Source organism: Mesoplodon bidens (assembly GCF_964165515.1).
Source record: "Mesoplodon bidens genome assembly, chromosome: 14".
Lineage (NCBI taxonomy): Eukaryota > Metazoa > Chordata > Mammalia > Artiodactyla > Ziphiidae > Mesoplodon > Mesoplodon bidens.
In genome coordinates, this window is record NC_138170.1 from 73,392,808 (window position 1) to 73,420,507 (window position 27,700).

General features: G+C 39.1%; 1 long non-coding RNA gene across 1 annotated transcript; it reads right to left on the reverse strand.

The window, feature by feature from the left end:
* Window positions 1-5,368: 5,368 nt before the first annotated feature.
* LOC308627786 lies at window positions 5,369-26,825 on the reverse strand. The gene is made up of 3 exons (XR_014017440.1): window positions 26,606-26,825; window positions 10,888-10,920; window positions 5,369-9,214 (listed from the first exon to the last, which is right to left on the reverse strand). It is a non-coding gene; the product is annotated as an uncharacterized lncRNA (long non-coding RNA).
* Window positions 26,826-27,700: the final 875 nt, after the last annotated feature.

A 27,700-nucleotide genomic window follows, 5' to 3' on the forward strand; every position in this document is an offset into this window, starting at 1 on the left:
GTGAGCTAAGATGACATTACTGTATATGTAGCAAACTCACTTCTAAGACACCATCAATTTTAAGACACACTATTGATTTCATTGATTTTCTGAGGGTAGGTAGGTACCAAAAGGGTTAAAATGCAAAATGACTCTGCAAATCTTACAACTGAATGGAGGAGTTTATTTCCCTTCCCTTTAAATTTGGGCTGGCCTTATGGTTTGATTTGCTTTAGCCAACAGAATTTGTGATCAGAAGAATGAGAAGGAAACGAATCTCTTCTAATTAAGCAATTAGCATAAATTTAAATAATTGCTGATGCTATATCTGTGAAGTAATTGAAGATTCCTCAAAATAAAAGTGGAAACTAAACAAATTTAATGATTATGTAGAATTAGAACTGTTGGCAGCGTAAACATAAAAGAAGAGGGGCATAGGTAAGAATGAAATTAAAATCTATTAAAAGAATTATCTTTTTTTAATTTTAATTTTTTAAAATTTTTTATACATTTTTAAAGATTACTTAGCATTTACAGTTATTATATAATATTGACTCAGTTTCCCATGTTGTACAATACGTGGTTGAGCCTGTCTTACACCCAATAGTTAGTACCTCCCACTTTCTCACCCCTATATTATCCCTCTCCTACCCCCCCACACTGGTAACCACTAGTTTGTTCTCTATATCTGTGAGTGTACTTCTCTTTTGTAATATTCACTAGTTTGTTGTATTTTTTAGAATCCACATGTGGTATCATTCAGTATTTTTCTGTCTGACTTATTTCACTTAGCATAATGCCCTCCAAAGTCCATCCATGTGGCTACAAATGGCAAAATTTAATTCTTTTTTATGTCTGAGTAGTATTCCATTATATACATTACATCTTCTTTATCCGTTACTCTGTTGATGGACACTTCAGTTGCTTCCATACCTTAGTAATTGTAAATAGTGCTGCTGTGAACATTGGGGTGCATGTATCTTTTCGAATTACTAGTGTTTTTGTTTATTTCAGATATACACCTAAGAATGGAATTGCTGGGTCATATGGTAGTTCTAATTTTAGTTTTTGGAAAAATCTCCCTATTGTTTTTCACAGTGGCTGCACTAATTTACATCCCCACCAACAGTGTAAGAGGGTTCCTTTTTCTCCATTGCCTCACCAACATTTGTTATTGGTGTTCTTTTTGATGATAGCCATTCTGACAGGTCTGAGAAGATAAAGATGCTCAACTAGTGACGCTGAGCATCTTTTCATGTGCTTGTTGGCCATCTGCACTTCCTCTTTGGAAAAATGTCTATTCAGTTCTTCTACCCATTTTTTGGTTGGGTGGTTTTGGTTTTTTTTTTTTTTGATTTTGAGTTGTATGAGCTCTTTATATATGTTGGATATTAACCCCTTATCAGTCACATCATTTGCAAATATCTTCTCCCATTCAGTAGGTTGTCTCTTTGTTTTGTTGATGGTTTCCTTAGCTGTGCAAAAACTTTTAAGTTTAATTAGGTCCCATTTGTTTATTTTTGCTTTTATTTCCTTTGCTTTAGGAGACAGATCCAAAAAAGTATTGCTGTAATTTTTATCAGAGACAATACAACAATACTATGTTTCCCTCTGGGAGTTTTACAGTATCCAGTCTTACATTTAGGTCTTTAATCCATTTTGAGTGTATTTTTGTATATGGTGTTAGAGAATGTTCTAATTTCACTCTTTTACAAGTAGCTGTCCAGTTTTCGCAGCACCACTTATTCAAAAGACTGTCTTTTCTCCATTGTATATTCTTGCCTCCTTTGTTGTAGATTAATTGACCATAAGTGTGTGGGTTTATTTCTGGGATTTCTGTTCTGTTCCATTGATCTATGTGTCTGTGCCAGTACCACACTGTTTTGATTACTGTAGCTTTGTAGTATTGTCTGAAGTCCGTAGATTATCTGGGGTAGTATGGTCATTTTAATAATATTAATTCTTTCAGTCCAAGAGCACAGTACATCTTTGCATCTGTTTGTGTCATCTTCAGTTTCATCAGTGTCTTACAGTTTTCCAAGTATAGGTCTTTTACCTCCTTAAGTAGGTTTATTCATAGGTATTTTATTCTTTTTGATGTGATGGTAAATGGGATTATTTCCTTAATTTCTCATTCATTTTTAGTGTATAGAAATGCAACAGATTTCTGTATATTAATTTTATATCCTGCAACTTTACCAAATTCATTGATGAGCTGTAGTAGTTTTCTGGTAGCATCTTTAGGATTTTCTATGTGTAGTATCATGTCATCTGCAAATAAAATAAAAGATAAATTCCTGTCTTTGAAAAAATGAATATTATGAGCCAACCTCTTACAGGACTGATTGAGAAAAAAGAAGGAAAGGCAAATATAAAATATTATGGGGAAAAGAGACCTGAACTACAGATAAGGTTGAATGAATGTACTCCTGTCCAGTAGTGAAAATGAATGAACTGAATCTACATATACCTAAAAATCTTGAAAACATAACTTTGAATTAGAATAAGTTTCAAAAGGATATGTACAATATTGTACATTTGTGTAAATGTTAAACAATCTGTATTCTTTATGCATGCATACATAGAAAAAAATCTGTAATTTAAATTTTATTTTTTAATTAAAATTTTTATTTTTAATTCTTATTTAGAATTAGAATTCTCATGAGAATTAGAATGCTAATTTATCAACTTTAAGACACTAGTTTTCCCTGGGAGAAAAGAAGCCTAAAGGAATTGGGTGGGGGTGGGGGGTGGGTGCAAAGGGGATTTTAGCTATATCTTTAATGTGTTATTTCATTTGTGTCCCAGAGAAAATGACAGAGATGGAACTGAAGGCAAAAAAAGAAAAATATTATTATCTTTTAGGTGTTATGGGGAGTACCTGTAGGTGCCTGTTATATTATTTTCTATACTTTTGATATGTTTGAAATGTTTTATAATTTAAAATTATTTTGAGGTTGGATTAAGTCAGTCATGCTCTAAACATCACCCAACAAAGTGTGCTGTATAGTGATCATATTCCTGAATAATCTCACACACGATGTAGCTACCAGATTTACAGACAACAGTCAATACCTATTAGTTCTGTCACACAACTTCCTCAAAGGTGTTAGACCGAGGATCATGTCAGTGGTTTCTTAGTTACAGTTGTTAACTGATTCCTTGGAGGATGCCAGAGTTAACACTAGTGATCCACTAGATGATTGCAACGTTTTACTAAATAGCTGCTGCTGAATTCAATGTCATGGTTAAGTTATTGCCAAGGGTGAGTGCGTGCCCTATGATACTGGCCTTGCAAATGAAGTCAGAGAAATGTCAGTGCTTAGAAAGGAGGATTCAATGTGATAGAAATCCAGCCAGTAATTAATTACACCATGTCCTGGCCCTATGTTAACACTGATCACTTTGAATCATCATTGCTGGTCTGTATGCTTGGCTGGCCATGGGCATGCAATAAATTGTTGACTGACTGATTAGTCTCCAGGAAATGAAATTCTGTGAATAAAGGGATTGCACCTACTTAGCTCCAGTTCCTAATATGGTGGACCTAGCATGCGGTAGCGCCAGCTAATATTTATTGAATGAGTGAAGATGCTGCTACTTCCATGAAAATTTCCCAGATCTTCAGGATCTCTTCCTCTCAAATTTGTACCCTCTCAAAATAATGTAACATCTTTTTTTTTTACAGATACTTGTGTTTATGTCTCATTTTCCACTACTACCGTTTAAGTTTCTTAAGATCAGGGACTGTTCCCTTTTTGTAATTTATTACAGAGTGATGACAAATGGAAAGGAAAAAATGCCTTAAAGCTAAAATTAATACATTTTTACACTTTTCTAAGTTCAGAAGAATTATATTGACCTTAAAGTATGCAGCTTTAAACCACTTAAAATGAATTTCACTTCCATGTATTTAGTTGGTAGCAAAGGAATGGATAATAATATACTGTTCCATACTACCTACAGGGCTGGCATGCTTGTTTGCTCAGCTGTTTCTCATCAAACACCAGTGAACATAGAGAGCTGCCAAATATTTTCTAGGTCATTTGTTCTGTTTGTAAATAGAAAGTGTACAATAATTAACAAGAGGTAATCATTTGCAAACTGGATTTATGCAGAATGAAAGAATTTTTTTTTAAAAGAGGAGGGACATTAATGCAGGTCTTGAGTGCTTAATGACCCCATTAATTGAGAAATAGGTAATTGGAGAAATTAAACAGAAGAGGTAACGGCCTTGGAGCCATTACTCTATTCTGGCTGTACTGCTAATGTTTACCAGGTGATTTTCCTCTGAATTAAGAGCTGAGAGTCAGTCTGCTTTCACACAATAGTTCTTAATCTTGCCAACCATAAGAATCTCTTGGAAAGCTATTGAACAACACAGGTTCCTGGATTCTCTTCAGACTTCCTTAACCAGAATCTTAGGGATGGGACTCAGGCATATGAATTTTTACAATGCTGACCAGGTGATTCTTTTGATTTTTTGATAAAAAGCTAGCCAGGTTTGGACATCATTGCTTTAGAACAGGGTTTCTCCACCTTGGAACTTTTGACTTTCTGGGGTAGCTAATCATTGTGGAGGCTGCCCTGCACATCACAGAATGTTCAGCAGCATCCCTGGCTTCTACCCACTAGATACAGTAGCACCCTCCCTTCCCCAAGTTGAAAAAAACAAAATGTCTCCAGACATTGCCAGATTTCTTGAGGGGAGTGGAGGGAGGTGGGGGGGGTGGTGGTTGGGGCAGTGGAGGGTGGTATTAAATCACCACCATTTGAGCACCTCTGCTTTACAGCAATCCTGTCTGATAGAACTTTATGCAATGAGGGAAATGCCCAATACAGTAGCCACGAGTCCCATGTGGCTCTAGAACCCTTGCAGTGTGGCTAGTACAACTGAGGACCTAAATTTTAAATGTTATTTTATTTTAATTAACTTAATTGCAAAAGCCAATTTAACTAATAACACGTAACTAATGGCCATCATACTTGACAGCACAACTTTATAAGATCCAGATCTGACTCTAGACAGTGAAATCTACACAATTCCTCCTGAAGTACTTCTGAGACATGTCATGTAGGAATAATTTACAAGAATAGAAAATCTACCTACCTTCCTATCTGAATCAGAAAACATCTTGGGATGGTAGGAATACTGGAAAGTTTACTTGCAGTTTTGCTTTCTGTGTTGCCTAGGAAATATTTTTTGTTACTACCTTTGATACCCAGATTATCAGACTTAGAGCAGTCTGGCTGAGGATAGCCCCTTTCAGTCCCAACCTTGATCTCCTTTTATTGCCAGTCCTTAACATTTTCTTAGGAAAAATTCCCATTGTTGTTTGGTTTTCTCAATTCCTAACAGGTTAAACGTAGAGTTACCATATGACCCAGCAATTCTACTCCTAGATATATACCCAAGAGAGGTGAAAATATACGTCCATGCAAACACTTGAACGTGAATGTTCATAGCTGCATTTTTTCCAGTTTTATTGAGATATAATTAACATACTGCATTATATAAGTTTCAGGTACACAGCATAATGATTTGACTTACATTGTGAAATGATTACCACAATTTAGGTAGCATCCATCATCTCATATAGATACCAAAAAAAAAGATAAAGAAAAAAAAATTTTTTTTCCCTTGTGATGAGAACTCTTAGGATTTACTCTCTTAACTTTTATACATACCACGTAGCAGTGTTAACTATAGTCATGTTGTACATTACATCCCTAGTACTTACTTATAACTGGAAGTTTGTACCTTTTGACTCCCTTTATCCAATCCACACCCCCTCCCCACCTCTGGTAACCACAAATCTGATCTCTTTTTCTATGAGTTTGCTTGTTTGTTTTAGATTCTACATATAAGTTAGATGGTATGGTATTTGTCTGCCTTATTTCACTTAGCATGATGCCCTCAAAGTCCATCCATGTTGTCACATTGGTAGGATTTCCTCCTTTTTTATGGCTAAATGATATTCCACTGTATGTATATATGCCACATCTTCTTTATCTAGTCATCTGTTGATAGACACTTAGATTGTTCCCATGTCTTAGCTACTGTAAATAATGAGGCATAATCTCATTATTCATAATAGCCAAAAAGTAGAAATAATCCAAATGTCAACCACTGATGAATCAATAAAACAGAGTGGTGTATTCATTACAATGGAATATTTTTTGGCAATAAAAAAGAATGAAGCCCTGTTAGATGCCACAAAAAGACGAACCTTGAAAACATTATGATTAATGAAAGAAGCCAGTCACGAAATACCATATATTATATGATTCTATTTATATGAAATGTCTATAATAGGCAAATCTATAGAGACAGACAGTAGATTAATGGTTGCTTAGGCCTGGGAGGGAAATGGGGACATTGGATGGTGATGGCTAATGATAACAGGGTTTCTTTTTGGTATGAGGAAAATATTCTAAAATTAGATTGTGGTGATAGCTATACAATTATGTGACTGTTCTAAAAACTGTTGAATTGTATGCTTTAATTGGGTGAATTGTATGGTATGCGAGTTATATCTCAACAGAGCTGTTAAAAACTCTGTCCAGGGGCTTCCCTGGTGGCGCAGTGGTTGAGAGTCCGCCTGCCGATGCAGGGGACACGGGTTCGTGCCCCGGTCCGGGAAGATCCCACATGCCGTGGAGCGGCTGGGCCCGTGAGCCATGGCCGCTGAGCCTGCGCATCCGGAGCCTGTGCTCCACAACGGGAGAGGCCACAGTAGTGAGAAGCCCGCGTACTGCACAAAAAAAAAAAAAAAAAAAACTCTGTCCATTTAACTACATTAGCAGATCTAATGAGAAAAATCTGCATATTCTATCAATTGGTGCATATTTATATTAGAACTGGAAGTGGCTTTGGATAACGTCACTGTCTTATTCCAAAATAGTCTCTCCACTGGCTACCACCACTCTCATTTCCAAGGTAATTAACGTGACCCTGCATTGTGTCCAAACTCAGGGTAAAATCCTTGAGTATGGCCCTTATTGAACAACAAATCATTCCACTCTTAGAGACCCACCATAAGACAGAGAGTGCATCCGGAGGACACCCGTGGCGTAACCCCAGCCTGCAACAGAAAGGGCCCAGCCTTTGTCATTCCTGAGCTCATTTGGCCTCTCTAGTCCAGAGGAATAATGGACACATGAATATTACCAGTGAGAAAAGAGAAAAGGATACGAAGTTTCCAATATGCAGCCTAATTTTGTCACGATTCAGGCTGGTCAGACCCTGTCCTGGATGTAAAGTACTAAGCCAGGAATGATAAACAGCTGTGTCAGACAGTTAGAAAACGACATTCACTTTTAGGGTCTTGAGCTCTCCAGGCAGCCCACATAGAGCCCATTCTCCAATTTTCAGCTCACCTGACTCAGATGACTTTACAGGAAATAGAAACATTTCTAGGTATTTAGTTATAAAGAGAGACCTGATACTGAAAATAACTCCTAGGCTTGTGCTGCTTGGGCACGGACTATTCAGGAGACCTCCTGGAAGTATGCAGAAGATGGGGAAGGGAAAATAGCAAATATCAAGTGAGATGAAGTCTTGCATAATGTAAACTAAAAAAAAATGTTGTCTAAGGCAATTATGCTTTTAACTTCCAGAATAAATAAGGTTACATGAAGTTAAATAGTTTGTCTAAGTGGTTAGGTAGAGATTTGTTCAAAATCATGTAAAGAGAAATAGGCGCTCAGATTGGAAGACATGCAAGAACAGGATTTTTAAAGAAAAGCACGTAGGGAGGAATATTAATTCCATAACTCATTTGACAAGGCTGTGGACCATAGGTTAAAAAGCAGTAGCACTGGCCTATGTCTAAACATTGACACATTTCTGACCTTTCTTCCGTTCACCAAGGATGCAGATGAATAAATACATACAGCTTTTTTGAGAAGAGCTAAGTCCTCTGGCACGGTTCTGGGGAGAGTCTGATTTACTGGGAGGACAAGTATCATCTTCAAGACAAGACATATCAAATGTACTCTGAATTTCTTTTAACTAGACAGAGTGGCAGCCCTCCCTGGCCCTTACCATCTGGCTGGATGAGGTGTCCTTCTTCTGTGTTCTGACAGCACCCTGGACCTACCCTTGCTATTACACTTGAATTATTTTCTAAGCTTTTTACTTTTTTATCTGCTTTCCCCACTAGACAAGGAACTTCTCAGAAACTAAAACATCGTTGGCCATTGTGTGGTTTTCAGTTTTCAAGAGCCTCTTATCAGAGTTACTAAGGCAGGCATACTTTCCCACCTCTGGTAGCGTTTCAATTTCAGGAGTGCTGTAAGCCAGCTGGCTCCTTCCCAGATTAGGTGATTCAAAGGTTAACACCATACTAGGACTCTGCCCTAAGACCTTGGGGTAAGTCAGATTGTCGTACAATACTGAGTTTCACTAATGGCTGGGCTCCGAGATGGATGCCTTTTACAGAATTGCTCACTAGAGTGGGTTTAGTGTCATTGCATTGGCTTCAAGTCACATGTTGTTCAGATGGCATTGCCACATGACCTTTGGACATTAGAAATGCGCTCCCCCCAGTTGGGCACCCACATGAGCTTTATCTGTTATTTCAGCCATGTTTATGTGAGACGCTTAAGAAACAAATTACTCAGTGACAACCATAGGACCTGAAAGAATTCAAGCACCTCCCTATTGCCTTTCTTCATGGGAGGGGTGGGTGGGGGCAGGGTAATATAGCCATTGAAAATTCTGATTTCTCTCCCAGATATGGAATCAGAAATTTCATTTTCTTCCTTGTATGTTTCAGACCATCAAACCTAATCCCAGATCTTGTCCTCTTTTGTTTGTTTGTTTGAACTCATTCTCTTTCTCTGAATGGAAATCTCACCAAATCTTTGGGTGATGATCTTTTCATTTACACCACTTAAGTAAAAGTGACAATAGACACAGTTTCTCTTTTCTGGGCTGCCTCTGTCAGTGCAGACACTATGTACATTTGAATAAAGAACAATAAATAAAGTCCACGAGTGCCCCTATGCAGCATCGGCCTGTGTGAGCCAGTCTTTTATCTCCAGAGTTATAGGAGCTCCTTCTGCCTCTGCTGCTGAGGCTCCTAGGATAAGAGACCAGCAGACAGACATACAGCATTCTGTATTTCAGGGAATACACATAGATGGACTTTGGAGTAAAGAAATGGTATTTGTGGAAACCTTTGCCCAGAGTTGTACATCTGTGTGCCACGTGGCAGGGATTTCTCTGACTCTGGAACAGAGAACAAAGAGCATTTTAGTTAGTCACACTGACGAAAACACCAAAGAAGCAGAACTCCCAGGTGTGTGAGTAACAATAACATACTCCCAGTCCCCACCCCTCCTGGAGGAACACCTGTCTTGTCTTCAGCTCCTCAAGTAGAGATTTCTTGAAGCATTCCAGCTCCAAATCTGGTTTTTTTTTTCCTTTTAATCTATTTTTGGCTGTGTTGGGTCTTCGTTGCTGTGCCCAGGCTTTCCCTAGTTGCGGCGAGCGGGGGGCTACTCTTCGTTGCGGTGCGCGAGCTTCTCATCGCAGTGGCTTCTCTCATTGCGGGGCACAGGCTCTAGGCACGCAGGCTTCAGTAGTTGTGGCACGCGGGCTCAGTAGTTGTGGCTCATGGGCTCTCGAGCACAGGCTCAGTAGTTGTGGTGCACTGGCTCAGTTGCTCCGCGGCATGTGGGATCTTCCCAGACCAGGGCTCCAACCTGTGTCCCCTGCATTGGCAGGTGGATTCTTACCCACTGCACCACCAGGGAAGTCCCAAATCTGGGGTTTTAAAACAGTAGAACTATTGTAATATCAAAATCATCCCCCAGGCCCTAGTGATCCATTTTTAATGATGACGAGCTTAGCGCTTTCATGGAATCATAAAACCTCAAGGTAGCCAAAAACCTGGAAGTCAGTGTTTCCCACCGTGGTGGGGCTGAGCGGGTGCCTAAGATACAGTGTCACAAAGCCTCTCAGAGGCCCAACAAGCCCCACGACACCTGGAGGGCGTCTTTAAAACACATGACTTATAATAAATTTTCTTGGTAGAAAAATTTAAAATTATATAAAAGTATTAAGACATTTTCATAATCCCATGACAGCACATTTTGTTCACCATGCTCTTTTGTGATTAAAGATATAATTGACACATTAAATCTTACAGAATAAAACAGAAAAATGTGGATTTCTACTTTTGATGTTTAAATCCTGGATTTTGCCACTTATTTCATAAAACATCAAAGCATGCTTGGACAGGGACCTTCTTCGAGATAGGCCGTATATTACAATAGGCTGTAAAAAAATTGCGAAATCAAGCCAGCTCCATGAGAGTGTGCACAGCATGACATTCTCTGAAGATCCTGGCAGGGCCGAGAAAATCCTGCACTCCTAATTGCCTAAATCCTACTTTCGTCACTTGCTGGGCACAGTCCGTAATCACTGGAAGGGTTCTGGAGGTGTGTGATATTACCCCTGAGTTCTTATCACAGACACTACAATTCAGACAATTAAATTTGAGAGAAAGCAATCTCAAGGAGTTGAAAACAGAGTGATTGAGGTTTGTGGATTCGTGCTGATCTTGCACTGATTAGAGCTGCCAACAGAAGCCTCCAGCTGCCCTGATGAGGTAAAGAGGCAGATCTTTGGAGGGCAGTTTCTAATCTTATGTGAAGTGATCTGGGCTTAAAAGGGAGTCCTGCCAAGAATGAGGATCAGCTAAGCACTAAGCTAAGTTCTCTTGGCCTTAACTCCATGTATTTATTGAGACGATGCCTGCTTCGGAAGGATCTTTAGTTGTTCTGTAAACTCTGCAGACCCAGTGGACCATCTGAAGGCAGGTCTACTTGCAAATAAGCACCCCCTGGGTATGAGATAAATGGGTATACCCTTGCCTTTTTTTTTTCTTTTTTTTTTACCTTGCTTTTCATTGCATTCTTCAATTTCCAGCTCTGAAATGTAAAAGAGAAAAAAAATCAGCACCTGTCCTGGCTTCAGTTTTGTTATCTGAACAATTACAGGGTTGGTTGGATGGGCTCATCACTGAGTACCCTCCCCGGTTCTGCATTCTCTGGTCTGTGGTTCTAAAAACTGAATGTCCTGCACTAGGCAGGAGCAGTGTGATCTCTACTCAGGTCAACAGTGCTGGCCTTTTGAAAAAGCTGGGCTGTTTACTAAAGCAGTGCTTCAGTGACTGCCCCTCTAAACCCAGTTCTTCGCTTGTCGATTAAAGTGTAGGAAGTAAGGGCCCCCAGCAAGGGGGCTTCAAAGAATAGGAAAGGAAAGAAAGAGGATGTGAGTGAGAGGCAGTACTTTTGCTTTTTAAAAAAATAATAATTTTCTTCTTATTTTTATCTTTTTGAGTTTCAAATGCACATTACTTATTAACTGATTACCACTTTTGTTTGCATATGGTGCATTACCTTAATTTTTTAGGAAGCATTTTGTTAAATGCCTTCTACAATAGTTTTTCCTTAATTTCAACATTCTCCTGAAAGGGTCTTTAAAGTACTTGGAATGCATGCTACCTTTCAGAAAGCTTCATTACTTAGCTCTCTAACAACTGTGAGGTGGCAAGTTTTGATTCTTTCTTTTGAATAAAGAGGTAACTAAAACGCATAGATATTAAGCACATAAGGGAAGCAGAATTAGTCTTGCTTATAGGGTCATTAAAAGGTGTACAATTTAGGGCTTCCCTGGTGGCGCAGTGGTTGAGGGTCTGCCTGCCGATGCAGGGGACCTGGGTTCGTGCCCTGGTCTGGGAAGATCCCACATGCCGCGGAGCGGCTGGGCCCATGAGCCTTGGCCGCTGGGCCTGCGCATCTGGAGCCTGTGCTCCACAGCGGGAGAGGCCACAGCGGTGAGAGGCCAAAAAAAAAAAAAAAAAAAAAAAAAAAGGTGTACAATTTACAATTCTGTCGGAGAGGGAAGGGACTTTCAACCATGAGTAAAATCACATGGATGTCTAAATACCCTACAGACTGCTGCTCTAAGGCAGATAGATGACTGCGGCAGCATCTAGACAAATACCCAGATAATTTTATTTTCCCCACTAGGTATCTTTCTTCTAGGCTAACTGTCTTCAGCCAGCTACCTTGTCCCTTCTTTATGCTTCAGCACTGACGACCCATAAAGGTTGGAGATTGAAGCTGTCCCCTTTCATCTCAGGCCAAAATTGCAACTCCTTCAGATCTCCCTGGGGAGCAAAGTGAAATCAAATCAACAGTGGTATAGAAAGCTAACTGCCCAAGATGTAGCTCAGGACCCCAGGTGAGTTAGGTCATCTCTGACCTCTCCCCCGAGGCCTTGGTTAACTCTGAGGGTATGAAATGGAACTGAGTGAGGCCTTCTCCAGAGATCAAAGATGAGGGGGTCAAGAAAAAAGACCCATTCCCAAAAACCAGAGAACAACTTTCTTGAGTAGTACAAATCCATTCAGTAGAATCTTTGTTATTAGAATCAGAGAATGGAAGAAACTCTGTGAAGTCATCCAATTTGTCCCCTGCTTTCAAATAATTAACAAGCGTTCATCGAATTACTCCCTGCACCCTCAGGCATCTACCGGGATGGAATCCAACCCATAGCACTTTTCAAGATGGGCATTATCTCAAAGTATCCTTTAGTAATCTTTTCCAGTGTCTCACCAGCATCAGCCACCCAGTTAATATCTAACCTAAATCACTCCTGCTACTTATTTAAGCCTTTTTTTTTTTTTGATACCTTAGGAGATGTGGGAAAATAGCAAGTATCCTTTCCTGGAAACTTCTCAATGCTGTGTTGTGATTCAGAGTGAACAGAGCATGCAAGGGAGAATCTCAAAGAATGCAGACTGTTTAATTTTCCCAATAAGAAAAGAGTCAGGAGTAAAGTTACGTATTTGACTTTTCCATTTATTAGCTCTGTGGTCTTGGACAAGTAATGTAACAAACACCCTTAAGCTTCAATTTCTTCTTTTGTAATAAAAATATAATACTTAAACCGAAGATTATTATAATGGTTTAAAGGGGTAATATATGCAAAAAAAATTGTCAACTGTGAAGTGTAATACAGATGCCAGATACAGTAAAATTTTTCATTTATTATGAGGATTAAGTCAGAAGAATAATGGTAAAATAAGTGTTGGGAGGATGTAGAGAAATTGGAACCCTTGTTTATTGCTCATTGGAATGTAAAACAGTGCAGTACTGTGGAAACTAGTAGAGTGGTTCCTCAAAACACACACACACACACACACACAGAGAGAAATACCATATGATCCAACAACTCTACTACTGGGTATATACCCCCAAAATTTGAGAAGGATTCAAACAGACATTTTTATACAAGCATTCATAGCAGCACTATTCACAATAGCCAAAATGAAGAAGCAACCCAAATGTCCATCCGTGGATGAACGAACAGGCAAAATGTGGTATATACATACAATGGAATATCATTCAGTCTAAAAAAGAAGTGAAGTTCTGACACACACTACAACATGGAAGAACCTTGACAACATGATGCTAAGTGAAATAAGCCAGACACAAAAGAACAAAGATTGTATGATCGATTCCAGTTATATAAGGATAGTCAGACTCATAGAAACAGAAAGTCAAATGGTTATTGCCAGGGGTTAGGGAGGGGAGAAGAGGAAGTTATGGTTTAGTGGGTACAGAGTTTCAGTTTGGGATGATGAAAAATTTCTGGAGATGGATGGTGGTGATAGTTGCACAGTAGTGTGAGTGTGCTTAATGCCACAGAACTGTACACTTAAAACTGATTAAAATGGTGAAGTTTATGTCATGTATATTTTATCACAGTGTAAAAAAGAAGATAATGGTCACTACATGGTCCCCACTTGGCAAAGGATATGGGGGATATGAATACAAAAGAAAACATATGGAAGTTACCATTTTGTTAGAAAAACTGGACAATACATAAAACAGTCCAGACTAATAGACACCACTCTGTGATTCGAAGCTTCTCGAGATGCAAGGAGGCAGTAGTGAGCACACTGGATTGGAGTGACTAGAGAAGGCTGGCTCCATGGATATGCAGAACTCGACTGGACATAGGCCTTTGAATGAGCACAGTCAAAACTTTATTTCCAGGCTTAGGAAGCATCTTCCCAGCAACTAGCCCTCTTGTCTGCACCTCAGAAAGCAGCCATTTCCTCCCATTCCAACTTGAACGCCAGGAATCCAGTGCTATAACTGATTCGTCGGCATTTTATATTGTGTAGCACCTTCATTCCAAGGGACTACCCAGAGAACTAGAGACAGGCATTCAGCATTATTTTTTTTAATTGAATGATAGTTGATTTACAATATTGTGTTAGTTTCAGGTGTACAGCAAAGTGATTCAAAGTTATATATACTTTTTCATGTTATTTTCCATTATAGGTTATTACAAGCTATTGAATATAGTTCCCTGTGCTATATAGCAAATTCTTATTGCTTATCTATTTTATGTATAGCAGTTTCTGTCTGTTAATCCCATACTCCTAATTTGTCCATTCCTCCTCCCTTTCCCCTGTGAAAACCATAAGTTTTCTATGTCTGTGAGTCTGTTTCTGTTTTGTATGTAGATTCATTTTTATATTAATTTTTAGAGTCCACATATAAGCAATATATATATATATTTGTCTATCTGTCTGACTTATGATAATCTCTAAGTCCATCCATGTTGCTGCAAATGGCAATATTTCATTCCTTTTATGGCTGAGTAATATTCCATTGTATATGTATATACCATATCTTCTTAAACCAGTCATCTGTTGATGGGCACTTATGTCGTTTCCATGTCTTGGCTATTGTAAACAGTGCTGCTATGAACGTTGGGGTACGTGTATCTTTTCGAAGTAGAGTTTTCATCTTCCAGATATATGCCCAGGAGTGGGATTGCTGGATCACGTGGTAGCTCTATTTTTGGGTTGTTTTTTTTTTTTTTTTTTTTTTTTTGCAGTATGCGGGCCTCTCACTGTTGGGGCCTCTCCCGTTGTGGAACACAGGCTCCGGACGCGCAGGCTCAGCGGCCATGACTCACGGGCCAAGCCGCTCCGCGGCATGTGGGATCTTCCCGGACCGGGGCACGAAGCCGTGTCCCCTGCATCGGCAGGCGGACGTTCAACCACTGCGCCATCAGGGAAGCCCTATTTTTAGTTTTTTAAGGAAGCTCCACACTGTTCTCCATAGTAGCTGTACCAACTTATAGTTCCTCCAACAGTGTAGGAGGGTTTCCTTTTCTCCACACCTTCTCCAGCATTTATTATTTGTAGACTTTTTGATGATGGCCATTCTGACCAGTGTAAGGTGATACCTCATTGTGGTTTTGATGTGCATTTCTCTAATAATTAGTGATGTTGGGCATCTTTTCATGTGGCTGTTGGCCATCTGTATGTCTTCTTTGGAGAAATATCTATCTAGGACTTATATGCCCGTTTTTTGTTTTTTGTTTTTTGTTTTTTCGGTACGCAGGCCTCTCACTGTTGTGGCCTCTCCCGCTGTGGAGCACAGGCGCCGGACGTGCAGGCTCAGTGGCCATGGCTCATGGGCCCAGCTGCTCCGCGGCATGTGGGATCCTCCCAGACTGGGGCACGAACCCGTGTCCCCTGCATCGGCAGGCGGACTCTCAACCACTGCGCCACCAGGGAAGCCCTCAAATTTCTTTTTTTTAATTAAAGTAATTAATCTTAAATGTTTTGTTAGATTCAGGTATATAGCAAAGTGATTCAGTTGTGTGTGTGTGCGTGTGTGTGTGTATTCTTTTTCAAGTTCTTTTCCATTATGGGCTGCTACTGATACATTATACTGAATATAGTTCCCTGTTCTATGCAGTAGGTCCTTGTTTATCTATTTTGTATACAGTAGTGTGTATCTGTTAATCCCAAACTCCTAATTTATTCCTCCTCCCCCCTTTCCCCTTTGGTAACCAGAAGTTTGTTTTCTATGTCTGTGAGTCTATTTCTGTTCTATAAATAAGTTCATTTGTATAATTTTTAGATTCCATATAAAAGTGGTATCATATGATGTTTATCTTTCTCTGTCTGTCTTATTTCACTTGGTATGATAATCTCTAGGTCCATCCATGTTGTTGCAGATGGCATTATTTCATTCTTTTTTATGGCTGAGTAATATTCCATTGTGTGTGTGTGTGTGTGTGTGTGTGTGTGTAGCACATCTTTATCCATTCATCTGTCGACGGACATTTAGGTTGTTTCCATGTCTTGGCTATCGTAAGTAGTGCTGCTATGATGATGGCCATTATGACCGATGTGAGGTGCTACCTCATTGTAGTTTTGATTTGCATTTCTCTAATAATTAGTGGTGTTGAGCATCTTTTCGTGTACCTGTTCGCCATCTGTATGTCTTCTTTGGAGACATGTCTATTTAGGGCTTCTGCCCATTTTTTGATTGGGTTGTTTGCTTTTTTTTGATATTGAACCATATAAGCTGTTTGTGTATTCTGGAAATTAAGCCCTTGTTGGTGGCATCATTTGCAAATATTTTCTCCCATTCCATAGGTTGTCTTTTCATTTTGTTAATGGTTTCCTTTGCTGTGCAAAAGCTTTAAAGTTTAAATAGGTCCTATTTGTTTATTTTTGCTTTTGTTTTCATTACTCTAAGAGGCAGATAACAAGAAAATATTGCTGCGATTTATGTCAAAGAGTGTTCTGCCTACATTTTCCTCTAGGAGTTTTATAGTATTTGGTCTTACATTTAAGTCTTTAATCCATTTTGAGTTTATTTTTGTATGTGGTATTAGAAAATTTTCTAATTTCTTTCTTTTACAGGTAACTGTCCAGTTTTCCCAGTATCACTTATTGGACAGACTGTCTTTTCTCCATTGTATATTCTAGCCTCCTGTGTCATAAATTAATTGACCATAAGTGTGTGGGTTTATTTCTGGTCTTTCTATCCTGATCATGGATCTGTGTGAACTGGTTTTGTGCCAGTACCATACTGGTTTGATTACAGTAGCTTTATAGTATAGTCTGAAGCCAGAGGGCATGATTCCTCCAGCTCCATTCTTCTTTCTTAAGATTGTTTTGGGTATTTGAGGTCTTTTGTGTTTCCATACAAATTTTAGAATTTTTTTTTCTAGTTCTGTGAGAAATGCCATTGGTAAATTGATAGGGATTGCACTGAATCTGTAGACTGCCTTGGGCAGTATGGTCATTTTAACAATATTGATTGTTCCAATCCAAGAACACAGGATATCTTTCCAGCTGTTTGTGTCAACTTTGATTTCTTTCATCAGCATCTTATAGTCTTCAGAGTACAAGTCTTTTGCCTCCTTAGGTAGGTTTATTCCTAGGTATCTTATTCTTTTTTATGTGATGGTAAATGGGATTGTTTCCTTAATTTCTCTTTCTGATACTTCATTGTTAGTATATAAAACTGCAACAGATTTCTTTATATTAATTATGTATCCTGCTACTTTACCAAGTTCACTGATGAGATCTAGTAGTTTTCTGATGGCATCTTTAGGATTTTCTATGTGTAATGATATGTCATTGGCAAATAGTAACAGTTTTACTTCTTCCTTTCCAATTTGGATTCCTTTTTTTTTTTTTTTTTTTTATTCTCTGATTGCTGTGGCTGGTACATCCAAAACTGTGCTGAATAAAAGTGGTGAGAGTGGGCATCCTTGTCTTGTTCCTGATCTTAGAGGGAATGCTTTCAGCTTTTCATTGTTGAGTATGATGTTAGCTGTGGGTTTGTCATTTATGGCCTTCATTATATTGAGGTATGTTCCCTCTATGCCCACTTTCTGGAGATTTTTTATCATAAATGGATGTTGAATTTTATCAAAAGCTTTTTCTGCATCTATTGAGATGATCATACGGTTTTTATTCTTCAGTTTGTTAATGTGGTCTATCACATTGATTGATTTGTGGATATTGAAAAATATCCCTAGGACAAATCTCACTAGGTCATGGTGTATGATCCTTTTAATGTATTGTTGAAGCTGGCTTACTAGTATTTTGTTGAGGATTTTTGCATCTGTGTTCATTGATACTGTGATATTGGCCTGTAATTTTCTTTTTTTTTGTGGTATTTTTGTCTGGTTTTGGTATCAGGATGATGGTGACCTCATTGAGTTCAGAAGTGTGCCTTCCCCTGCATTTTTGGAGTAGTTTGAGAAGGATAGGTGTTAACTCCCTCCAGTTTCCTATGAACTTTTCCCAGGCACACAAACTAGCATTCATAATGAGGGGTTTGGCCGATAGACAGTGGGTAACCATTGGAGATTTTGAGTTGAATCAAAAGAATAGCACAATCATAATTGTTTTGGTGAGGTCTCTTATAGTGATTCAGTATCAATCAGGCTGAGGACACCCTTAAGGACAGTCTTAAGAGATCCTTAGGAGTCTCTTGTAATGTGTTGGATCTGAGGTAATAAAAGTCAAGACAAAAGTGATGTCTAAGGAAATGGGGGTGAAAAGGGACAGAAGTGGAAATATGGCTTGGAGTCTCTTGATTTATACTGCAGTATCCTTGCCTCTGCTACTGACTGGCTTTACTTCCCTCATGTTTCATCATTTGAAAAATGGAGTTGAATTAGATGATCACTAATCACTCTGACGTCTGTGACTGAAAAGAACATCTGGAAGTAGAAGGTGAAGACTAGAGATAGAGTGCAGATCATATGCCTGATCCAGCTAGTGAAATCTAATTCTCTCTCTTAAGAGTCACAGAGATTGGGAATTTGTAGTTGAGTTGTATTAGTGGTAGAATGTTGAACAAAAAGTCTATACGTTCTTGCCATTGAGATCCCAAAATTCCTAAGGACTAATTATTTAAGTTTGCTCTGTATTCTTCCAGAAAGTTCTCCTTTGTAACTTAAACTAGCCTAACTTGATTGCTTATGCTTTCAAACAGAAGATTTTAACTAAACATTGCTTGATAGACTAGACAGTAGAAATTATCTGGCTGTCTTTGATGAGCATGTTCCATCAGAGAAATGTTGCCCACTGTGCATCTCTCTCTCTCTCTCTCTCTCTCTCTCTCTCTCTCTCTCTCTCTCTCACACACACACACACACACACACACACACACCAGAAAGTCTATAATTAGGTTACCAAACTTTTGACTCACTTGTCAGCAAAGCACATTTATCCAGAATAGTGAAAATGTCAGGCAACAAGAAAAGGCGACAAAAGCAAAAATTAAAAAGTGGGACTGCATCAAACTAAAAAGCTTCTTCCCAGCAAAGGAAACAGTCAACAAAATGAAAAGGCAACCTATGAAATGGGAGAAAATATTTTCAAATCATATATCCGATAAAGGGTTAATATCCAAAATATTTAAATAACTTGTACAACTCAAAAGCAAAAACAAATGATCTGATTTTAAAATGGGCAGAGGAACTGAATAGACATTTCTCCAAAGAAGTTATACAGATGGTCAACAGGTACATGAAAAGGTGCTCAATATCTGTAATCAACAGTGAAATGCAAATCAAAACCACAATAAATCATCTCACAATTGTTAGAATGGCTATCCTCATAAAGACAAGAGTTAAGGTTGGTAAGGATATGTAGAAACAGGAATCCTTGTGCACTCTTGATGGGAATGTAAATTGTGCAGCCACTAGGGAAGACAGTATGGGGGTTCTTCAAAAATTAAAAATAGAACTACCATGTGATCCAGCAATCCTACTTCTGGGTATATATCCAAAGAAAATGAGAATAGGATATCAAAGAGATATCTGCACCCCCATGTTCTTTGGAGCATTATTCACAATAGCAAATATATGGAAACAGCCTAAGTGTTCATCAGCAGATGAATGGATAAAGAAGGTATGGGATATATATATGAACTGGAATATTATCCCTCCATGAAAAAGGGAAATCCTGCCTTTTGTAGCAACATGAAGGGAACTTGAGGGCATAATACTAAGTGAAATAAGTTAGAGAAAGACAAATACTGCATGGTATCACAAGTGGAATCTTAAAAAAAAGTCAAATTCATAGAAAAAGAAAGTAGAAAAGGGGTTACCAGGGGCTGGGTGGGTGGGAGGATAAGTAGACATCGGTACAAGGGTAGAAACTTTCAGCTATAAAATGAATAAGGATCTAATTAATGTACAACATGGTGACTGTAGTTGACAACACTATACTGTATAATTAAAATTTGCTAAGAGAGTAGAATTTAAATGTTCTCACCAGATTAGATAGATAGATAGATAGATAGATTTTAACATATAAAAATATGTGAGGTGATGGATGTGTTAATTAACTATGTGGAAATCCTTTTACAATGTATACCTGTATCAAATCATCATGTTGTATACTTTAAATATCTTACAATTTTATTTGTCAGTTATGACTCAAGAAAATTGGGGGAAAAAAAAAAAGACCAGGTTCAGATACTGGCTTGGCCACTTCCCAGGTGTGTAAACTTGATATTTTACCTATCTTAGTGGAAGCTACCCATCCAAGACAGCCTTTAGCATTATGATGATACCCACTGCCTCAGGCTAATACTACTACTTTCCTTACTGGGAAAGCAAGAGGGAAAGGATGATTTGGTGGGGGGGCCTAGCTTCAGCTTTCCTTCAGTTGTATTTTTATTTGTTTTGTGTGTTTTGAGGCCCCTATTTTGTGGGGCTGTAAGTACGCTAAGTTTCTCACCCAGTAGGCAGACTTCAGTCAAAATTTACAGTGTATTAGGGACACATAACTAAATTCCAAAGCAATTTCAGCTCCCCTGATCTCACCTATGAGCTCAGAACCCCCTTAGAATAAGGTAGACAATAAAACAGGGTAAAACTGGAGTTTTCCTCTATGCAGCTCTCTCCTAAATGTTGTTTTTCATATCTTTGCTTTCCAAGGCACCGTTACCCGTCTGTACCAGTATCCAGCAACCTTCTGTTTCCCCAAGAATCTTCATGTAGAGTGTATATGTTGATAAGGAAGCATCAAAGCCAATATTTTACCAGTTTTAGAAGCTATCCCCATTTTCAACCATTAGCTCAAAAAAGGAAGTGATGAGATCAAGACCTAGTAAGACAGAGCTGTCAAGGATTTTAAAGGCCTGGTGGTTATTTATCAAGGTTGGTAGGTATATGGGGATTGTTAGTGAGAGAATAAATTGATGCAGCATCCTTGGAGGAGGGGGCAATTTCATAATATCTACCATCACTTAGTAGCTGTGTGATGCTGAGTTTTCTTTTCTTCCCTGGAAAAGTGGAGATACTAATGCCTACCTCCTAGTTTTGTTTCAAAGAGTAAATGTGACACAGTGCCTAGCATATAGTTAGTACTTAATAAATATTACCTCCTGTTTTAATCATCTTGGGATGCCATAACAAAATACCATAGACTGGGTCATTTAAACAAATTTATTTCTCACAGTTCTGGAGCCTGGAAAGCCCCAGATAAAGGTGCCAGCAAGGTAGCTTCATTATAAAGCCTCTTCTCCTGGCTTGTAGGCAGCCAGCATCTCACTGTGTGCTCACATGACCTCTTCTTTGTGTGTCCAGGGGAAGGAGGTGCTCTTTGGTATCTCTTCTTATAAGGTCACTAATCCCATCACGGGGGCCCCACCCTCCTGACCTCATCTAAGGCTAATTACATCCAAAAAGCCTCACCTCCAAATACCATTGAATTGGGGTGTTAGGGCTCCAACTTATGAATTTGGAGAGAAACAAACGTTCAGTCCACAGACCCTCCACATACCTAGGCACAATTTTGAGGAAGGAAAAAATACTTAACTCAGACTGTGGTTTCTGTTGAAACAGATGTTAAGAAATCTACTCCAGGATTTCATGTTTAAGATGAAATTTCATTTTTAACTTGGAGAACATATTTCAGGGTTTTCTTTTTAAGCCCTGAGGCAGGAGCAGGATCATCCTACCAAGTACAGAGCAGGTTTTCAATCCCTCTCAGAGGTATGGAAAGGAACCCTTTCCTCACTGATTTATTTCAGAGACAGTAAAGAGTTCAGGAAGGGGAAGGGGTGGTGGGGACACAAAGCCAAATGGGCTTTGGCCACAGGATAGTTCCTGCAGTGCATAACTAAATATGTCTTGGCTTTCTTGGCAAACTATCCAGGAGGTGGAAATACACCACGATTCTTTTTTTTTTTTTTTTGCGGTACGTGGGCCTCTCAGTGTTGTGGCCTCTCCCATTGCGGAGCACAGGCTCCAGGCACGCAGGCTCAGCGGCCATGGCTCACAGGCCCAGCCGCTCCGCGGCATGTGGGATCTTCCTGGACCGGGGCACGAACCTGTGTCCCCTGCATCGGCAGGCGGACTCTCAACCACTGCGCCACCAGGGAAGCCCTACACCACGATTCTTTTACACATCTGCCTTTATTCTGGTCTGAATTCAGTCACCTTTGGTAATCATGAGAATTTTCTATTAGAATGACTTGCTTTAATACCCATATTTTAACTTTAAACCTTGTTATGATGAGCAAAAGAAGCCAGACACAAAAGAATACCGTGTTTCCATTAAAATGAAGTTCTAAAATAGACAAACTAATCTATGATGATAGAAATCAGCACTGTGGTTGCATCAAGTAGGGCAGGAATTGAGTGGGGAGGGTCACCAGGGAACTTTCTAGAGTAATGGAAATATTCTATAGCCTGATAAAGGTGAGGGCTTATGCATTTGTTAAAACTCACTAAACTGTGCATTTAATATCTATTCATTTCACTGTAAATAACACCTGTTATAAAAATGAATGTATGCATTTATACTATTTCATATCAAAATAAGCAAAATTATGAAAAATATGTGTGTTTTTCCTTGGAAAGATCTGTCAGAAATCTAGATTCATGTCTGTATATAGTCATAAGTAGCAAACACAGGAGTATGAATAGGGTAGAAGCCATATGCTCCTCAGGAATTCTTCCTAGATTTCTGTAGTCATCCTTAAAGCAGCAGTTCTCACTGGGAAGAGAAGCACAGTGGGAAATAACACCTCCTGATGGTTGTATTGGAACAACCAGGCTGAGTTTTCTAATACAGATATGGGCTGCCTCCCTGCTTCATCCCAAATATTCCCTCAGGATGCTTCCCCACCTTAAGAACCATCCCAGAATGAGTGACTGTGATTTCAAAGAGCGTTGTAACCCTCGGGTATGTTCAATGCAAGCTCTTGATTCCCTAAGGTAAGATGGGTTTACCAACCTCTGCCTCACTGTATTACTGCCATCTACCAACTTCCCAGATACTCCCTTTCGTTAACTGGCAAATACAGGACCTGGATCTTTCTTTCTACCCCAGTTACTGTCATAATTCTGGGTGACATCAAGGTCATGTAGATGAGCCATCCAGAAACATACACTCGGACTTTCTTAATTCCAGTGGCTTTCACATCCACTCTACTTTTAGCCAAGTCACACCTAGAATCTTATCATCACCTGGAACTGCACCACATCCAAAATTCTGATCTGCGCTATCCCTCTATGAGTCTTAACGTCTTATCCTTTTACTTCTCCTGTGCCTTCCCTTCCACTGTACCTACTTTCAACTTCAGAGAGACCTCCAGTTCTTTGACCCCATAATTTTTTTCCCAGTCAGTGAGGACTCTCTAAGGCTTCCTTGCCAGCGTAAACTGTTATAACATGATTGGTTGTCTTGGTTATTTTTTTTTACCAGTATCTTTGATGTGTTTTTGTTAGCATACCTTCACCACAACAGCACCTGGACAGTAAATCTCCAGCCCAAGATCAGTACAACATTACTGCTTACTGTTATCTTTATTCTTGTACACACATGACTAGAGAAATCCTACAAATCAACCTGACAACCATGTTTGTAATTTAGCCTCAGTTGGTCCCTTAACACCTATTAACCCTTTCATCTGCCCTTGGTCAGACTGCTCTCCGAGCTCCTGAACAGTTGCCCCAGACCTTCTGCCATTCTCCCTCAGATCCCTCCCCCAGGAGATCACCTGAGCACCTATGTCATGGAGAAATTGAAATCATAAGACCCTATCAGTGTCTTGCTTTTATTCATCAGTTTTAATGTAAATTCTAGCCGATATTCTCATTCATATCATATCTCAAAGTCTAAGAAAACAAGGTCAACCTTAAGTCCACCCCCTTCTGACTTCTTTGGCAGTTTCTGTGTCAGTCATCTCCTTCTTTTTCCAAATAAACTATTCCCACTTGCTCCTTCTCTTCAGCCTGTAAACATGCTCATATCAGGCCCATAATAAATACAAGCCCTCTGGACTACATGACTCATTCTAACTACTGTTTATCATCACCATCTTATTGAGAGTGTGCTTTCTTAGTATAACAGTGGTTCTAACTGATAAGTCTTATGGGCATTTTTAATCCCAGTTTCACTGGACTATAGAGAAATTATAACTGATCATCCTAAAAGAAATACTCCAACATCATAGAACTAATGAACAAGGTCAGCAAGGTTTGCAGGATATGAAGTCAACATGCAAAAATCAATTATCTTAATACCCTAGCAATGAACAATCCAAAAATGAAACTTAGAAAAAACAATTCCAATTATAATAGCATTAAAAGAATAAAATATTCAGGAATAAATGTAACAAAAGTGTAATATTTGTACACCTAAAATCATTGAGAGAAGGAAGACCTACATAAATGGAAAGACATCCCATATTTAAGATCTGGAAGACTTAATATTGTTAAGATAGCAAAACTTTCCAAATTGATCTAAAGAGTCAGTGCAATTTATTTCAAAATCCCAGGTGAGTTCTTTGAACAAAATGACAAGCTAATTCTAAAATTCATATGGAAATGCAAGGAAACTGGAATAACCAAAACAATCTTGAAAAAGAATAATGGATTTGGAGGCCTCACACTTCCCAGTTTCAAAACTTACTACAAAGCTACTGTAATCAAGACAGTGTCATACGGGCATAAAAGTAGACCTGTGGATCGATTGAGAACAGAATTGAAAGTCCAGAAATAAACTCCCACATTTATGGTCAAAGGATTTGTGACGAGGATGCCAAAAGATTCAATGAGGAAAGAATAGTCTTTTCAACAAATGGCGCTGGTATAACGGCACATCCAAATGCAAAAAATGAAGTTGGATCTTTAGGTTTCAGCCCTACATGTAAATCACTCACAATCTTACCCAAAAAAAGTGGGGAAAAGAACCCTAACAATCAGTGACTTTTCTTGGACTCATGAAGCTGACGTAGCAGGGCAAACAACCACCCCAAAATCTGGACAGACAGTCGAGTCAGAGTCATTGAGGTCTGCTTACCTGGAGTGGAAATCACTGGAGCCCTACACTGATAGGAACACTTTTGTGGTAATTTTGACAAATTGCTGGAGCTGCGTGTGGGCTAGTATGAGAGTGAGAGAGTCCTGGAGTCTGTGACCTTAGGGGTCACTCACGCTTTCATGGGCTTTACCTCCAGGAAACCCACCAGGTCCTCACAGTGAAGACCAAGAAAGATAACCTCATGGCTCTGACAGGTGGTGGGAAGTTTTCTTCTTTTGAAATAAATCTGGAGTGTTTTCCATAACAAAGCCCTACTCTCCAGGGGAAAGATTTTTTCCAGAGCCTTATTTAGCTTGGGAGGAGTACACCACCCTGCCTCCATCCCCTAACAGGGTGGGGTCTATGAAACACTTGTGAAGGTCCCATACCAGGGACCCAAGCACACTAAAACACTGAGATTTAACTATAAAACTGTAGAATGCTTTCCCGCCCAGACACCTCACCACCACACAGGGCTCTAATATAGCAGTGGATTACAGCTGAAACAGCTGTAAAATACAGACTCTTCCTAAGGAGGACTTATTAGGGTATCCCCTGGACAGGAGGGGAGACAAAAACAAAGGCACTATAGAGATTTGAAGCCTCTGGCACCTACAGCTACAGCAAACATTAAACACAGCCCAGCTCATAGTAGAGCTGCTTGGCTTCATTTATTTTAGTCATTCATAAATGTACTAACTTACATAAACTCTTTTACTGGATTTCTGATTGGTTATATAACAAAAGATGACTAACCTCTCTTTTCATATTATATAAACGTTAGTATTATTGTATCATTTTATTTCTGCCTATTTTATTGCTCCAATTTCAATTGAAGTCCTTTAAGGACACAGGCTGTGTTTTACTTTTCTGTACCTTCCATGGATAGCTTAACTCAGCGATGCGTGAGTGAGTGAGTGAATGAAAGAATGAATGAACCAGCTTAAGATTGTCGTTAGATTGACAAGGGAGCCCTTGCAGGAGGTACGGCATTTCTGGCTGTTATTGTTCTGATATAACTTTCTTAGTCCTGGACATCCTCCTCCAGAGAAAGAGTGTGTACAGTGGAGAATGGTTTAGAATCAGGAAGTCGGGTGTCTAGCCCTGAATATACCGCTAGGTAGCTGTGTGGCCTTGAAGAGCTCAATGCTCTGGGCTTTTTGCATTTCTGTAAAATAAACATTCCTTTCAGATCTATCATTCCAAGATTCTTAAAACCACTGGCCCTTATTAAAATGAGGAAAAAACCTACCAAAATAAATGGCAAATTTAGCAAATGAATATTTCTTTTTTTATATCCTATTAATACCTAGGACTTAATGAATGCCTGCTATATTCAGGCGCTGTTTTAAGTACATCACCTGTATTAACTTATTTATTCCTATGAAATAAAACTGCTTCATTTCACTTTCACATATGAGGTATAGAAAGGTTGTGTAACTTACATAGCTTGTGGCAGAACCAATTTCAGATCTAAGCAGTCTGGCTCCCGTAGCTGTGCTCTTGATCTTAATGTTTCTCCCAGGCACCAGGTTAGTACCAGCCTTCCCTTCTGCCCTCAGAACCACTGGCTTCTTCTGTGGTCATATACTTCATTTGAAAGATTAAACTCTTAACTCAATGCAAAGTGATAATTCAGAAAGATGTTGTGAGAGAAGAGAATTCCCAGGAGAGCAAAGAGATATTTGCTAATGGCTTCATTTGGGACAAGGGATTTTGTTTTATTTGATATTATGGATCCTGTATTGAGAAATCAGTGTGTGGATAAGCTTTTGACCTGACTTTTGAACAGAATATCGTTCTTTCCCCCAAATGTTAGCAATCATGAGGTTGAAAGGTGAGTCTTGTCATTGCAACATCACCTATTTTTCTCCTACTGAGAGGGTTCCACTTGATTTAATATTAGGAAAGGTTTCTTTCACATGAACTGGATTTAGGAAGCCACCGTGACGCTGCTTTCTCCCACTCCTTACCTCAGCTCACAAGTATATCAGCTGTAAGAGACATATTGAGATGGTTAGACAGCCTTTTAAAGCTGGATCAGGAAGAATAAGTAAACAAGGAAACTTTCCATCATATGAAATGTGTACTTTGAGTCCAACAAAGTATACAGAGTAGCAAGTAAGATAAAGATGATTCTAGAACTAACAGAGATGTGATCAACATTCAGTGTTGCTGGGCCTTCTTCCTGCAATTCCAGCCACGTTTTCCTCGCATTCTTTTTTCCCATTCCTACCTTCCCTTTTCTCCTCTCAACTCTTTTCTCCCCCATCCTTTCCTTTCCAGATACCCCCAGGACTGTTATTGTCACATTTCCTGCTCCTAGGACATTGAGGAAATGAGTTTGATATGAGAACATGTAAAAAATCCTGAATATCCACCTATGTATAGCCTATGTTCACACTTTGACTTTTTCATCCATATTCATTCATTCATTCAACAGACGATTATTTAGTGAATGTTCAGTCTTAACAGTTCTTATGCCTCCCCCTACACATATGTATATACCTTAGGACAGATGTTATGTTTGTGTTTCCCTA